Here is an 18,120-nt window from a genome sequence, read left to right as displayed (position 1 = left end):
CTTATAAAACTCAAAGTTCATTGTTGATGAAAAACGAAGAGGGTTGTAATGTGAGTGAGTTGGGTTTGCAAAGTGAGATTTAAAAGCAAATAGATCATTATTAGAGGGTTCTTTGACTGAGCGTAAAAGGATACGATGGTTACTTCTCTGAGAATGAGGAGGATGAGGAGCAGACTTAGATTTAGATCGAGAGGAATCACAAACAGGAGAAGAACGAGCCTCTTCTTCGGTCACAGGATGTTTTCGCTTCGAAGCATTGGGGCGAGGAGGTGCATTAGATGGTTTGGCTGCCTGAGAAGAGAAAGGACGACGGGTGGTTGTCTTAGTGCGAGCCATCGGTTTAGTGTGAGGAGGAGAGGGAGATGGAGAAGAAGTATGAAAATGTATATGGATGTGAGTGTGGGATAGTGTACGATAACTTTCAGAGATTTTGGAAAGTTTATGAGAGAATGTGCCTCTTCGGGTAGTGATTTTCTTCCCTATCTTAATGACACAGAGGTGTTGCAATTTATTCAAAAAATTGAAATAATAAGAGTGAGAACTATGAAGATATACATGCAAGATATATGAAGAAGTTTGCAACTGCAGCAAGTTAAAGAGTGACCTTGAAAAAAGAAAGATCAGAACCTAATGAAGAGTTGATTTGAAAAAGATTATATTTGACCCAAGGTTTAAAAATTTGTATTTTAAAATAATAATTTAAAGTGCAGAAAAGACAAAAAGTTATAAAAAATTTTTAATGTAGGACAAAATCAATGAGGCCCACTTATATACAAACAAGCTTATTATATTGGGCCCAAGAAGAGTAGTTGTGTTTAAGGAAATACATAGGACCACTTGAGAGCAGAAAAAAATGTTTGGCCCACTTGAAATTATTTCAAAATTAGAATCCAAAATAAACGTTTGATATTGAGAGCTCTTCATTTGTCTAGAAATGTCTCCTTTTGATCCATAAGACAAAAACTTCACACACTTCATCAGCAAGATTAAAACAAAGATTCATAACAAAGTATGTCTAGATTCGTTCTTAATTTGCAGAACCTATCTTCAGCCAAAGATTTTGTGAATATATCAGCCAGTCATTCCTCCAATTTAACAAATTGAATATCAATATTCTCTCTTTGAACATGTTCCCTTATATCCTTCAGAGTCTGAATCGATCTCACTTATTGGTCATCGGTTTGAGAATGGTACGCCGTGCTTAATTAAGCACAATTGAGTTCCAAACGCTTTTTGGAAAGCTTCCCAAAATCTTAAAGTGAATTGAGGATCTCTATCCGACACTATGGTCGCAGGCACACCATGTAATCTTACAATCTCCTTAATGTAAAATATCGTTAATTCCTCCAAAGAATAAGTCATGCGAATAGGCAAAAAATGAGCGGGCTTCGTCAATCGATCAACAATCACCCACACTGCATCAAATTCTTCTCTAGTCCTCGGCAAATCTGACACAAAGTCCATGGCGATATCTTTCCACTTTCATTGTGGAATCTCAAGAGGTTGCAATGTCCCGGATGGCCTTTGGTGCTCAATCTTCCTTCTATCACGCTAAACACTTGGATACGTGTTCCGCCACGTCATTCTTCATTTCGGGCCATCAAAACATCGTTTTCAAGTCGTCTTACATTTTTGTGGTTCCAAGGTGAATCGAAAATTTTTCTATCTGCATTTTTGTTAGAATATTGCCTACGAACATTTTTTTGTGTGACATATTTATATATTCCATTCAAATTCTATTTAAATTTAATAATATTCAAATAATTATTAGATAAATTCTATTCAAATTTTTTGGAATAAAGGATAAATTATTTTTTGTGAAATATTTAATAATTATTAGATAAAATGGATTGATTTATCACAATTATTATTAACTTTTAATTTAATTTAAATTATGATAATTTAACTAGTTAATTAACTATGGTATTTTTTTTTTTTGCAATTTATAGAAATTATTAAAAATTTATATTTTGTAATTTTAACCGCGCAATAAAAAATTATAAAAATAAAAAAAAACAAATAAAATTTTTTGTGCGTCTTTGAGATTAAAAGACAAGTGAAAGTTATTATGGCTGTATCATTCTATTTTAAGACCAAAAAAATGTATTACTACACTCTCTGCATAAAATAATTTACCGTTTAATATTATTAACTAATTTTTCATATATTTATATTTATCAATCACCCCTCATACTCATTTTTTCATCAAACACCTACCATATATACAAGGAAAAAGTTGATCACCATAGTCTCCATTTTCTTTTTTCTAACCCGTTTGATTTTCATATAGTATTATATATCAAGAGAGAGTTTTAAAAAAATTCAATGTCTAGTGATTTTTATAATTTATAAAAAAGATTATATCATGATTAATTTATTAGGTAATCAAAAGTTAAATTAAATTAAAATTTAAAGTTAAACATGATAAACTAATTAATTTTATTTGATAATCATTAAATATATTATAATAAGAGATAATTTATTTTTTATTTTAGAGAAGATTAGATAGAATTTACAACACATATATATATTAGTCATTTTAAAGATATTCCTTTATGCTTAATAATAAAAGGAGAGTGTTAAGTAAACAATAACTATCTTGAACAACATGAGCAATCACCAATTAAATAAAAATATACTACACCTCCAAATTAATCATCTAAATCTTAATATTAAAATAATCATCCATACACCTAGTAAAATGAATATCCGATATATCTATTGTTCATATTATTTAGTATTTTCATTCTCTACCTATACTTTTCCATAATAAAAACTAAAAAGGTTAAAAATAAACAGACCTACCGTACTATAGTGATATATGAAACTACGAAAAAGATTGTAGGTAGTAAATTTAGGCATTTAGCTATACAGAGTACAGACACAATTTATGATCAAATAATAAGTTGTATATTTGTAGGTGTAAATTTATAGTTTGGATTTTATTATTTTCCTAGTAAAAAAAGTATGAAATATAAATAAACTTATGCAATATTCCCGTTATAAATCCACCAAACAATAACTCAAACCAATATGTAATGTTAATTAACTTAAACACAGTAAAAAATTTAAAAGAAAAACAGAAACGACCGCCTTCATCCCAAGTTGGGTGTGGGAAAACTTCGAAACGTGCCATGGCTTTTCTTAGCTTGCAACACATAATAAATATAATATATAGATTCATTAGTTGATATATTACTCTATATCAAAAATATTATTTATAAACTAAAATTAGTCATTATATATTTGTGTATAAATATATATTTTTAATTTATTTTTAGTGTATATTTTATATTTTTATATATATTTTATATTAATAAATAACTTTAATACTGATATTAATGTATTCTAACATAATTAATTCTACATCCAATGCTATTGGTTTCCATTTAAAAAAAAAATAAAAATAAAAACTTTAACTTCTAAATATTAAAGAAAAAAATTGTTAACAAAAATATGTAGATCTAACATAAAAGTTATATTCAATTACTTCCAAAAGAAGCTTAAACTTGATTGGATCTACATGTAATAATAATAATATGCATCAATCACCTCATCAACACAAACTAGTAGTTCATAACATATACTTTCTTTCTCTCTCTTTCTTTAGACATACATATAAGTAACATACGCCACATAAACCCTAGATACATATATAGCTAGATTTATCATGAACTAACTTAATTAATGAAATATAGCCCACATAAATAAAACTAAAGGTTTGCAAAAGGAAGTAATAAAGTAGAAATCCAACGCAATTAATTAATTATTAACTTGCTTGATGTAGCATTAATTAATAATAACGGATCGGACCAAGACGCTTGATTCCCCAAAAAAGAAAAGGAAGAGAAATTGATAGTGAAACACATACATAGTAGCATATCCTTCTTCAACCAGAAGCTAAGTTACACTTGTAGCAGATTTGAAAAAGATGAAAGGTTATTCTTCATTTTTTCATCAACCAACATTGGCATCTGAAATTGATGAGAAAGTAGTAGTGATCTTTTTTTTTTCTTTTTGGTGATGAATTTGAGAGGAGAAAAAGTTATGAGGGTAATGATAGCAGCGTTAGGGTTGTAGTGGGGGCAAAGAGAAGAGGATGATGATGAAGTGGGCACAATGATGGCGATAGAGAACATACATAAGCAGCAGAGGCACATCATCATGATGGCGTTGAAAAAGAGGCTTTACATTACAATATAAGAGAAAGAGAGTGAGAGAGAGAGAGATTCAAAGGATTTTGTGCAAACCTATCATCTTCTTTTCTTTGTTTGTTTTCTCTCTTTTTTATGCTTTCTGACATGGTGGTGGTGGAGATGATGAGTGATGATCCATTTTGTGAAACCTAAGGTCTATCTAGTACATCTAGGGTAATCAATCAATCAATATATACCGGTACTACTAGTAGTAAATAATAAAGGCATGAATATTATATAAGTTTGTTTGGTTTGTAGTGTTTTTTCTGCCAACATGTTAAAGAATATATCAAAATTAACTAGGTAAAAAAAATAATATTTTTATTTTTTTAATATATATATTTTGGAGATTTATAGGATAAATTACTATAATAAACCAAGTGTACTCCTAAAATTACCCAATTCTTCCAAAATAAAAATGACTACTTGAATGTTTTAAGATACATTTTTATATAAATCGAATCTATTAAATTCGATTTACGCAAACCACTGCTAAATCGAATCTAATATATAGATTCGAATTGCATGCAAATGGACGTAGGTTATAAAAGGAAACAAATAACTTCGAATAAAAGACACACACTAAATCGAAACAATAAAATTCGATTTATATATACATGTTCGTTTTGGGAGATTTGAATAATTTTAGGAGATACTTGGTTTATTATAATAATTTATGAATAGCTAATTTTTTATATACACTTAATATAATTGTTTCAAAATTATTACATATTAAGTAAATCATTTTAATTTTTGAGTTAAAAATTAAAATATTTCTAAAGTTTTTTATTACTCAAAATTGTGTTTAACGTTTTTAAATTGATTCCTAAATTTTTTATTTTGATATTTTTATATAAGAATAAACCACCAATTTCGCACTCAAATTATCTAAACGTTGATAAAAATGACGAGCATTTTTATTAACGAAAAAATATTCTCAAAATATTTTAAAACACAGCAAGATTACTCAATATTAAATATATATTTTAAAAAAATACTTTAAAAATTGAATTTTGATATAGTTTTTTGCTCATTAGAAAAAATAAAAAAAATTTATTCTTAAAATTTGGTGATTTAATACTAAATAAATTTCTTTTAAGAATTTTTTTTATCGATACTAAGAATACTTTAAAAATTGAAAAAAATTATAGAGATTAAATTTTTATCTAATTTTTTTATATATACTTTCTAATAGTTATCTAAATATTCTTACAAAACTTTAAATCAAATATTTAAACGATTTGTCAAATATAAAGATTGTTTTTTATTTTTAAAAAATATTATTTTTTATTACTTTTATGGAATTTTATAATATTTCGAAAGTATTTTTATCATTATAAAGAATGAGATTTATTTTGATTAGCATCTCAAAAAAGGGTACAATTTGATAGTTTATCCTTTAAACAATTTTTTCTTCATCTACTTGTTTCATCCTGCTTCTCTTTCCGTCTTTAGTCTTAACCCAAACCACTGGACTACCCCCACCGTTGGCATCCTAATAATTCACCACCCTCTCATCTCTCACACTTTCTTATCCCTACCCTTTATTTATCACATCCACCATTCTTCATCCGACAAAGCCCCACGAATTTGTCCCCAACTGCCATCCATCCACTGCACCACTACAACACCACCTCCCACTCAACTCCTTTCACCACCAACCTTGTTTTCTTGTCCTCCTTTTCCCTCATTGTCACTACTACGCTACTACCTCTTCCTCTGTCTCATCCTTTTCTCTACCATCTCTAATATTGTTATCCGGTCACCTTTCTTCTTCTTTCCTTCTTTACCGTCTTCTTCTTGATTCTTTTTTAAATATTGCAGATTTGAGTTGATGTGATATATTTTTTTTTTTGTTATGGTGGTGGTGATTTGGACTCTGGATGGTGGTTTGATAGGTGATGGCAATGATAAACTAATAATAAAGTTTAGGAGGGAAGGATAATTTTGAAAGAAAGATGATATTTAAAGCTAAGGTTTTAAAAACATTAGAAATAATTTTGAAAAATAAAAGAAATTTAAAGATTGTTTTGATTTTCAATTCAAATATTAGAAATTAAAATAATACTATTATTCAAAATTAAACAAGTTTTAAAAATCGAATTTTGAGACTCGTTTAGTACCTTCGAAGATTGTGAAGTTCATCAAAGAAGGTTTATCGATAAGAAAGATGGATTCGATCGAATTAACTCATTGAAGAGAAGTGAAGCAATCAAAATGACAAGGAGATTAACAAGTGAAGATAATTGATAGCAGTTATAGGATTATCCAAAAATGCAGGAACAATTATCAAAAAATTTTCACATATTGAAAATATGTTGAAGTTTGATTGATCAAAGATTCTTATAAATAGTTGAAGAATGGAAAGAATAGAGGTTGAAATTTGTTTTCAAAAAAACACTCTTGTACACTCATATCTCCAACAACTTTTTGAATTTGCAAAGAATTTTTTTTTGTAAGATTCCTTTCATGTCTTTTACATTTTTTTTAAATTCTTTGTAATCTTTACTCTTTCTATAAATTTATTTTCCATGCAAAGTCTTTGTTTTTTTTTTTAACTTTTCTGTATTGCCTTTCGAATTTGAAATCCTTTGACCTTTGTTGAAGGAAGTTTATTGCTTTAATTTAATTTCAAGTCATTTACTTTTTGTAAGTTTGATTTCAAGACATTTAAATTCCCATTTACATTTTAAGTTTTTCCTTTTCTTCTCTATTTGTCTAAAATTGGGATCTTTTGGTGCACAATCGAAAATTGGTACTTATAAGAGGAGTATGTTTCACTCCAAGATCATTAGATATTGATCCAACCCAAATTTGCTAAAAATTTGCATAACAAATTAGCACGTCTGGTGGAACAATTTTGAAAAGTGTGTCAAAAGATTTTTGTAATAATTTAGTTTATGTAACTTAGAAGTGAAAGGATCATACATATAGCAGACGAAATTTCTAGTACCAATGATATTTCTAGTACCAATGATGGGTCATCCATAAATAATAATGATCCTGTAATTGCACAAACTTCTGCAGAATTGACATCACATATGGAAGGTAGTATATTTGGAAAAAATGCGACGGTTAGCAATCCCCCTGTTGGGAATGGTGGGCGTAATCCACACCCACAAATTGCTCCAACACAAACACAACTGCCAGTAATTGCAGGTTGGCCTCCCTCCAGGTTATACTCTATCAACGGGTGATTACGGGCCTCCAATTTGATTTGGAAGTACATCAGGGACAGTTAACAATCAATTACCTTTACAGTATCCTGAGTTTGCCCGTGATTATCAAGTGAGTTCAACATCAAATGGTATGAGTTCGAGGCGGTATTTTGACAGCATGTCGACGAAAGTCATCATGATTTAGTTAATTTACTGACTCAACAGATGACTTCTATCTTAAATTCCATCATGGCTGATCACGAGACAAAGTTTGAACGACTTGCTAGACAAATCAAGCAAATTGCTCGAATTGTTGACTATGACGAAAAGAGATCGACAAAATATTGAAGTAAATCCAGGGAATTTGGAGAACATGCCTAGAAATAGGGATGATGATATATATTTGGGTGAAGAGATCCCTCGAGTAATTCGACGCGATCAAAATGCAGATGAAATATTGGCTCGAATACGAATTAATCAACGCGGTGAACGTTATCAAGTTACGAGAATTGTCGAAGATGTTCTCAACAGGGTCGGATTTAATGTGGGTTTTATGAATGATCTTATTTTGTTTCTGCATTTTCTACCGCCGTACAAATGGCAAAAGTACCTAGGGGTGTAAAAAAACCCTAAGATAATAACAAAGTTTGCAGGAGAAGTTGGTGAATCGACTACTGACCATATCGGTCGATATATGGTCGATTTGGGCAATTTAACAAATGTTGAAAATTTAAAAATAAAATTTTTCCTTCTTTTTTTAACGAAGAATACTTTTACTCGATTTTCAAATCTCAGGCCTAATTCGATTGCAACTTGGGCACAGTTGGAAATTACTTTTCATTCTCCATTTTATAGAAGGGAATTGAAGGTAACAATCACTGGTTTAGTAGCTTTGAAGAACGACGATGGGGAGTCGATTGATGACTTCATGATTCGTTTTAAGAATGCTCAGAGTTGATGTTATCTGTCACTTCCCAAAAATGAAGTAGTAAAAATAGCAAGTATGGGTTTAAGTTTTTATCTGCGTTGAAAGTTGCTTAATGAGCATATACTTGATTTAGCTCATTTGGCTGAAAGGGTTCGACAAGGAAAAATTCTTCGAAAAGAAAAAGAAAAGTTTAAAAGTGAGAAAAAGTTAAAAAGAAAAACCTTTGCTCGAAAGGAAAAGATTTAATATGTTGAAATGGAGTCCTCAAGTGAGGAATCTAATATTGAATTTCTTAAAATCGATTTAACTGAGTTGAAAAAAGGTACACCTTATGTTTGTTCTTTACTTAAAAAAATTACAAGTGTTGATAAAGCTAATGATATGAAATATAAGAGTGAAAAAAAAGTATAGTTTCGATATTTTGAAATCAGATCAAATATTTGATGTGTTGTTTAGAAATATAGTTTTATCGGAAGGCAAGATATTACTTTCGATAAAAGATTTAAAAGAAAAATCTTATTGTAAATTTCATCAAACAATTAGCCGTTCAACTAATAATTGTGTCCGTTTTAGGGACTTGATCCAATAAGCAATTATGGAAGAGAAATTGAAATTCCATAATAACAAAAAGGATATGAAAGTTGATAATGATCCTTTCGATATTGGAAAAAATTTTGCTGAACCTATTTTCTTAGGGATCAACATGGGCGGCTTAACTTATGAATTTTGATACTGTTTTGCGAGATTTTGAAACTAATGTTCGATCAATATATCCTGATGTTGGTAAGGGGATGTTGAAATTCTTAATGTAGCAAAAATTAAAGGATCGAGATATGTCTTTATGCTCTGGATGAATAGTGTAAAATGGGCTGAGGTGGGTGCTGTGAGTAGCTCAGGAGGTTTATTGGCAATCTGGTGTGATGATTTTTCCGATTGCTCCCAGATGCTTCAGGGTAGTAGATGGTTGGTAATTAAAGGGTTTATTTAAGAATTAAGAGTATAAATTTGATTGTGTGGTAGGAGTAGTTTATAGTCTACATTTAAGAGAAGATAAATTGAGTTTTTGGAGTGAATTGAAGGAGATGAAAATGGTCGTTGGTGTACTGTGGAATTGTGGATGATATGGAATGAGATATTGCAAGAGTAGGGTGTTTAGTGGGTGTGGCCAGAAAATTATAGAGTTTTATTTCTTTAAATCCTGGTTTGTTGTTCTATTGCTTAATTAAGAAACAAAAAGAAACTTGGGTTATGTTGTTTTTTTTTGCTATGATCTGGTCACTATAGAGAAGTAGAAATAACAAGATCTTTAACAATGGCGATGCAAATATGGAGGGCATTAGAAGTATGATTATGAATAATCATATGATGCTATGGAATAAGGGAAGGAGATCATCAAATCTTGTGACTGAAGATTAGAGGTTTTTTCGTCTAAAGGTGGAAGATTGGAACCGAGGATGAGTAGTTAATATTGAGTAAAGTATCGTTTTTGTCCCCAATGTTTGGGGTAAGTCCCAAAGTTGTTCCTAATATTTTAATCGTCCTATTTAAGTCCTTAACGTTTCAAAATCGTCTCAATTTTGTCCCGCCGTCAATTCTGTTAACGGATCCCTAACGGCAGGGCAATATTAAGTCAGTTTTGAAACGTTAGGGACTTAAATAGGACAAAAATATTGGGAACAAAAATGATACATAGAAATAAATTTTAATTTTATCCTTCAATAATATCAATTTTTTACTATACATAGTATTCAATTATTTTTTAATCACATCTAAGTAATGTGATTAAGTGTAATTTATTTAGATGTAATTGAAAAATAATTGAATACTATGTACAGTAAAAAATTAATATTATTGAAAGATAAAATTAAATTAAAATTTATTTTTATGTATCGTTTTTGTCCCTAACGTTTTTGTCCTATTTAAGTTCCTAATGTTTCAAAATCGTCTCAATTTTGTCCTGCCGTCAATTCTGTTAACGGATTCCTAACGGCAGGACAATATTGAGTCAATTTTAAAGCGTTAGGGACTTACATAGGACGATTGAAACGTTAGAGATAATTTTAAAACTTACCCCAAACGTTAGGGACAAAAACGATACTTTATTCGTTGATATTAATAATGTATGTTTGTTTATGTCCTTATTATCCTGTCATGTTTATGTTTGTTGCGGTTACTAGTTGTTTCCATCATGTTAGCTATGTAATCCTCACAAAAACAGAAGAGAAATGAAGTTGCCTTATATATATATATAACTGCGAAAACACAACTAAATATACAAAATAATATATTTCTGTATTCCTATTAAATTAGGTAAATAAAATAAGAGATTTTTTTTACTTAAATAAAAAAGCGCAGAAACCGTCTTTGATATCATATATTTGAAACTTTTCTTGATTTGTAAGGTTTTAGAATCTTCCAAATTTTTTGGCCAAAAATATTTTTATTATCATTTACCAAGCAGAGAAAGGTTTTGTTTTTAACTTTCTCAACTTCTATCTTAATGTGTTTCAAATTCTTAATACCATCAATTATTTTTTTTAAATTAAATTTGATAATCTTTGGATTGTCAAATAGACTAGTCGATCCATCTAAATTTGTAGGTAATACAAATTGATTCGTTTATTTTTTTTACGGAATTCAATTTTTAAGTTTAGACTGTTATAATCAATTCGATGAGTTAAATGGATTGGTCAATTTATTTTTAATTTTTAAAATAAAGTAAATTAAAAAAAATTCAATTTTAGGCTAATAATTTTTTTTTATAAAAAAAAGGTAAATACCAAATCGGTATCCAAAAAATTTTGACGCTTACAAAATTGTACCTAATTTTTGTTATTGACAAAATAGTCTCTGAAAGATTTTAAAATTTGACAAACGTGTCCTCAAACTCGCCGGAACACATCTCTGACGAGCATGATGCTAACGTGACCACTGTATTCTGGTGACCTGTCAACTCTCCAACCCAAACCTTAATCCCTCCCCCCTCCTCCGCGGCACTCCCCTCTCTCCCTCTCTAACACACTCCCCTTTCCCAACGCAACCCCCTCTCCCTCCCCAACGCACTCCCCCTCCCCCCCAACTCAACTTCCACTCCTACCTTAAAGGTAAATTCACAATATCAACATCATTATTATCATCATTATGTGGTGGCTGAAACATCACTGATGGAGGCTTCACACCCTTGACGCCCCCACTATCACCACCATTATTTATGTTATGCTAAACAAGTTGTTGAAAGCTTAGATTTTTCAGTCTAACATCAACATTGAATCCAACCCCAGATTAGGACTGCACACGGATCGAATCGGATCGGATATAGCCTAAAATTCTATCCGATCCGCACTATACTCATCGGATCGGATCGGATACGATATTCGCATTTTTTTAGATCAGATCCAATCCGGTCCGCATACTTATAGATCGGATCGGATAGGATATCGGGTATATCCGCATAATTCAAAAAAAACTATTTTAATATTTTGTTTGGCTATATTTACAAAAAAATATCCAAAAAATTTATTTTTTATCTGTTTAAACCTATTTACTCCTAAAATATTATCAATAATAGTTCTCTTGAATAACAAAAACAAAATAATAACACAAGATTTAAGTTTAATTATTCTAAGTTGAAGTACAACATAAAAAATTAAAAATAAAATATCATAAAATTTATAAAATAACACATTAAAATTCATATCACATTAGGGTTTACTTTCTTAAACTATGCTATTTATATGTGATGTGCGGATATGCGGATTTGCTGATCGGATCCGCGGATATCACTGCCAAATCTGCAATCCGATCCGAGCCGATGGCTCTGCGGATCGGATAATATCCGCAAAATTCAGATCGGATGCGGATAATTACCACGGATATGCGGATATTATCCGATCCATGTGCAGCCCTACCCCAGATTCAGTTTTAGGTGGAATGGGAAGTGAAACTTGGTGTTCATGTTCTTCATTAACAATCTGGAGGTTGATGATGTTCTTGGTAGTAACAGAGGAAGGAGAAAGGTGAGACCTTTGGGCTTGTTTCCAAGCTGCAGTTGGAATAGAAAAGTCTTCGGGTCCAAAGAGACCGAGGGTGTGGAAGATGGGGTCAAATTCGCCATCGTCGATTCCCAAGTTAGGCGCCAATCATCAAGTTAGCAATGGTTCCAACGCTTATTTGAGCTATGCAACGAGATTTTATTTGATTTTTATTAAAACTTTTATTCTATTTACAAATAGGAAAAGATATTATTTAGTTTTAGAAAATATATTTTACATTGATTAGGATTAGATATAAAAGGAGAAGAGATCTTGACCTAGGCTCATCTCCTAATTTTCATTCCACACTTTAATACTTTTCTCTACTAGGATTTATTTTCTCCATGAGGAACTAAGCCTCCATTGTTAAGGTTAGGAGTTCTATTTACTTTGATGAATTAATAATTATTTGTTCTTCTACTCTTGATTAATGTTTTGATTATTGTTTAAGAATTAGTTTTGTTTTTCATCCTAAGAATTAGTGATTATTGAGAAATAACTCTAATTCAACTTGAATTCTATTTGAATCTTGGAAAAGTTATATCATTAGAATTACATCTTGAAATCAATTCCTCACAACTCTCTATTTATCTGGATTTAACGTGATACGTGATATATAATCGTCTTATTTTTGGGTATCTAGGGTGTGTGTGGCTCATAAACTAATTTTGAACTTAACCCTTTAATCGGAATCAAGTGACCAAGGAATTGGCGGTTGATGAAGGTTAGAGGAGACTAAAAAGGTCTAAGGAATTAGGGTTTAGTCACATATAGTTTGCCATGAATATTGTAACACCCCGTTACCCTAAGCCTTACCTCTAGCCGTAAGGCAAAGAATAATAAAGTGCCACGACAGTTCTAAAGCTTATAATATATAATATGTGTCCAAAAATATATATAACTAGAAGCCCGAGGAAGGAATAAAGCTCAAAGTCACGAAAAGCGGAAATACAAAATGCGAAGCATTCACACACGATAACTAAACGCGTAAGAACGAACAGGACAAGACATAATACATATAAGCCTTGTAGATAGCTCCAGGAATTATCGAAAATTTGTCTCTCAACAAATTTTCTACCGGCAAGTGCACCGGATTGTCGTCAAGTAAAAACTCAGTGTAGAGTGAGGTCGAATCTCACAGGGATTGGTTGGTTGATCAACGTTAATTGGAGAATTGTTCTAGTTGAGCTGAATCGAAATTAAAATTTGGATTGCAGAAAGTAAAATTGGCGAGAAACTTAAACTGCAAGAAAGTAAAAGAACAGAAATTAAATTGCAGAATATAAAGAACAGAAGCTTAAATTGCAAGAAATTAAATGGGAATAGGGTTTAGTATGAAATTAAAGAAGCAGATTATAAAAGAATGGGTAGATCAGAGATAGGAAAGCTCATTGGGGTCAGGAGATGTTATAATTCTTCCTCAATCAATGCATTCATTGATCTCCTTTGCAATCTTAAGTGATTAGATCCCAATTCCTTGGCAATCTAATCTCTTTAAACATGAACAATTGCCCAATTCCTTGATTTAAGTGCTCATGGAGAGAGATGAAGTATGGTCACTGATTATACCACACATATTCATAGATCAAATTGTTGGTAGGATTACATGTCACTATATCCATCCAAACCCCAATCTAATCCAATGTGAGAAAGCAATTCTAGCATGATATCCTCATTCCTCTTCCAAGGTTCCGAGGAGATCCAATTATGAATAGCTTCTTTCCCAAGATAACTATCCAATTGGATGAAGAACGAAAGCTTTCTAGTAAAATCAAGAGAAAAGAAAGAAGAAGAAGAATAAAAACTAATATTGATCCATTGAATTATACAGAGCTCCCTAACCCAATGAAAAGGGGTTTAGTACATCATAGCTCAATTCAAATTACTGAATTACAGAGAAAGAAGAGTGCAGAAAACATAAACAAAAAATGCAGAAAAATGAAATCAGGGAATTAAACTCCCCGAGCCCCCCTCAGGGCCTTCCGAAGTGCCCCTTCAATCTTCAATAATTCTTCTATTTATAACTCTCTTCTCATCTTCAATTGGATCAAGTATTTAGATGTGGGCCTTGTCCTTGATTGTAGATTGGCTCCCAATGCAGTTGAGAAGAGAAAGGTGTCAATTGTGCAATTCTGATATCAACGTTTAAGTCCACATTTTTGGGCAAACGTTGAGTCAAACATCTCTTTGGAAAAATGGGTTCTGGTTGCTGTCATTGGCATTTGAATCAACGTTGGAGTGCCAACATTCGCCTATTCACGCGTGCATGTATACCACGCGTACGCGTGAAAGCTGTGTTTTTGCCTTTCGACGCGTACGCGTACACCACGCTTACGCGTGCATTGCCCTTTTTTTAGTCCACGCGTACGTGTCATAGACGCGTGCGGGTCGATTCAAGTTTCTCAATTCCAAATTCTGGGCTTCTCATCGCGGACGTTGGAGGCAGAGTTTGAGGCAACGTTGGACCTCCAACGTTCGTTTGGTGACGCGTACACGTGACCCACGTGTACGCGTGGATGGTCAATTTTGCCATTCCACGTGTGCGCGTGACTCATGCTTGTGCGTGGATATAAAAATTTCCTTCTTTCACGTGTACGCGCCATAGACGCGTATGCGTCGCCCAAATATCTTTTAGCTCCAGAATTGAACATTTTCAAGGGCGTTGGAGGTAACGTTGGTTCACCAACGTTCCCTCCAACATTGGCACCCATGTTTTCTTCTTCCAGAACGTTGCCTTCAACGTTGAGAGGCCAACGTTGTCTCTTCCTTTTCTTCCTTGCTCGTCCTCTGCTTCTTTCTTCCTATCATCAACCAAACAAACTCATCAAAGCCTTGGCATAATCACAAGATTTTTGCATCTTCCAAAACATCACTAAATCTTACAGAAAATCTCATGAAAATGCATAAAATTACAATGTTTGATTGAATCAAGACAAGCATGCATTTCTCATCTAATACTTACTTATTGCCTAAGAAATGCACGAAACTACTCTAAAATAGACTAAAAATGACTTATAAAACTAGCCAAGATGCCCTGGCATCACAACACCAAAATTAAATCTTGTTTGTCCTCAAGCAAGTGATAGAACATGAAAATACAAGAGATACAAGTCCTTATTCAGAGAATTCAAATCCTTGGTTCATGGAGTTTCATGCATGGCAACTTAGGTTCATGCTCATGCTGGTTTCTAGGCTCTCATATACTCTTGAACTCTCACTCTATTGCCTTTTATGAGACTCTTATTTTTTTTATCCTTACTTCTCTATTTTTGTTTTCTTTCCTTTTTTAGAGCTTATTACTTTCTGTAGCTAAGTGTTCTGTAATGAGGCAACTTTTTAGATAGGCTTTCAGCCAACACTTCCGAACCAGTTGGTTCAAGGTGCTAGGTATTGAAACACTCCTAAGGACTTAATTACCCAAGTCTCTCCTCAGCACATACATACCATAGGCACATGGTTTGTTATTCATTCCTTAGACCTTGGTGTCCAGCACCTCTTTGGGTTGCTAAATGCCTTGTGACAAGGTTTCTCTTGATAGTGGATTTTCAATTGACAATCCCGGGTTAGTTAACCCAAGTTGTCAAGTGGTGAAGCACTCCTAAGAACTTACTCATCCAAGCAGATCCTTGCACAACAACACCACAGACACATGCCTCAAGATCCAAACTATTGGTGCCTAGCTTTATTTTCTGCTCTTCTCTTTCTTTTTCATTCTCTTTTTCTCTTTTTAGGATCTTATTAATTCATTTAAGTCTAATAGAATGCACTTCAAGCTCATAATTCAAGAGATATCTTAGCCTTGTACCTTATTGATAAACCAACTTAGCTAGCAAATATCACCACAACACTAGGACTTTATTCTGCACATTGGATTTTACTCTTGTCCTTCACAGCAAATTCTCATAATTTCTTTTATTAAGCACAAGGACACATCATAAAATTTAAGCAGGGAAGTAGTAGCCTAGGTACTTAGACTAGCACACTTATGACAAAATTAAAGAAAACAAACACAATAAATTCTAGTGACTTAAACTAAAGAATAACTATCAACAGGGGCACATTCAGACTTCCAATTTAAACATTCCAAAGTAGAAATAGTTAAGCAACAATACAACCTCTTGAAGTCCAGTTGCTTCCTCTCTGTCATCACCATCTTTGGCTTTTGTGTCCTTCTTTTTCTTCTCAGCTGATGGTGTGTATTCCTTCTAAGAGATTGATTGAATTCCTGCAAAGTTATTGGAAGTTGCTTGCTCCCTAAGCACTTGAGAGATTGTTAGCATGCATGTATGCTTGTGATTTTCTGAACTTAAGTTGGTGTGTGAACACCAAACTTAGTTCCTTGCCTAATGCAGCAAATTGAATACATGCAGAGAACCTCATGTGCTTTTATTAAGAAAACAACTATGAACCAGAAAAACAAACTATGAACTAGAAATTCAACTATTGTTAAGTAGTTTCCCTGATTGGTTGGAGCTAGTGACTAGTCATGCTGAAGGTTACAATGTGTTCTTTAATGAAATCTTTGGTGGAACACCAAACTTAGAATTACACATTCACCCTTGGATTGTTTTGGTGTGGAACACCAAACTTAGCTCCTTGCAATACAGAGAATCTACTTACCTCTTTTATTGAATTTAACTAGGGAAAGAGAACTACCTTTGGTTGGGTTGCCTCCCAACAAGCGCTCTTTTACTGTCATTAGCTTGACACTTTGTTCATGACTTTCTTCCTCTTCTTCCAATTTGTTAAGAGGAATGACCTCAAGTGGAGGGAGGGACTAGTTAATGCCCCTTGCTTTGAGTGCTTCTTCCCAATAAGCTTTCTTTTGTGATTGGCTTGAGTGAACTTGCTTGTTGGGTCAGCAGTTGGATTGTTCTTTGGCCTTCTCTTTTTCATGGATATGATCCTTTGTTTCTCAGTCGCAATCCTCATTTTGGTGCTTGTTTCTACTGCCTTCACATCTTTGATCTTAAAACTTGGGTGTTGTTGGACAGTTGGAGCATCTTTTTCATCAAGGGCTTCTTGGATTGGTGGTTTAATGAACTCACCCTCTATGCAACTCTCTGTTTTATTGGAGTGTGGACTCCTTTGGTTGGCTTCCTCCCTTTTTTCTACATGATGTTGCATTGAGTCTTTTGGGAGTGAGTTTGTATGTTCCTTTGTCACTCCTAGTAGCCTCTGTGGGTATGGAGCCTTAGACTTATATATTCTCACAACCTCCTCCTTCTTCATAAAAATCTCACTTGGTATGAATGCCTCTTTTTCTTGTTCTTCTGATTCCTCCCTTGTACTCACCCTTTGGTCCTCATCCTCCTTGCTAAGCATCTCTTCAAAGTATTTTGCTCTATGGTTTAAATTTGCTTCTATGTTTCTGAAGGCGATGTCTTGTTCTTGCCTCCATGCTCTGGACCATTGAATGAACTCCCCTGTTGCTATTTTCTCCTCTTCCTTTATCTTTATCATTTTTTCAAAGAGGAGTTCTATCCTAACAAGTTGATCTAAAGGGGGTTGTGTAGGTTGTGATGGTTGGTTGGGGTGGGCTTGTGAATGGAATTGGTTGTTTTGTGGTTGTGTGTTCTGAGAGTGGTATGACTCTTGTGGGTAATAGAATGAGTTTTGTGGATGGTAAAATGAATTGTATGGAATTGGGACGAAATTTTGTGCTGAGGCATACTCAAATGATGAAGAATTTGGACATGTGAAACTAGGATGTGAGGTTGGATAATTGAGAGGTGCTGGCTCTTGATGAATGGTATGAATAAGTGAAATCTCTTTGATTTTGATCTTCCCAGCCACATCTTGAGTAA

The sequence above is a fragment of the Arachis hypogaea genome, chromosome 15 (assembly GCF_003086295.3).
Source record: "Arachis hypogaea cultivar Tifrunner chromosome 15, arahy.Tifrunner.gnm2.J5K5, whole genome shotgun sequence".
In the NCBI taxonomy this organism is placed as follows: domain Eukaryota; kingdom Viridiplantae; phylum Streptophyta; class Magnoliopsida; order Fabales; family Fabaceae; genus Arachis; species Arachis hypogaea.
This window is presented reverse-complemented; position numbering follows the sequence as displayed.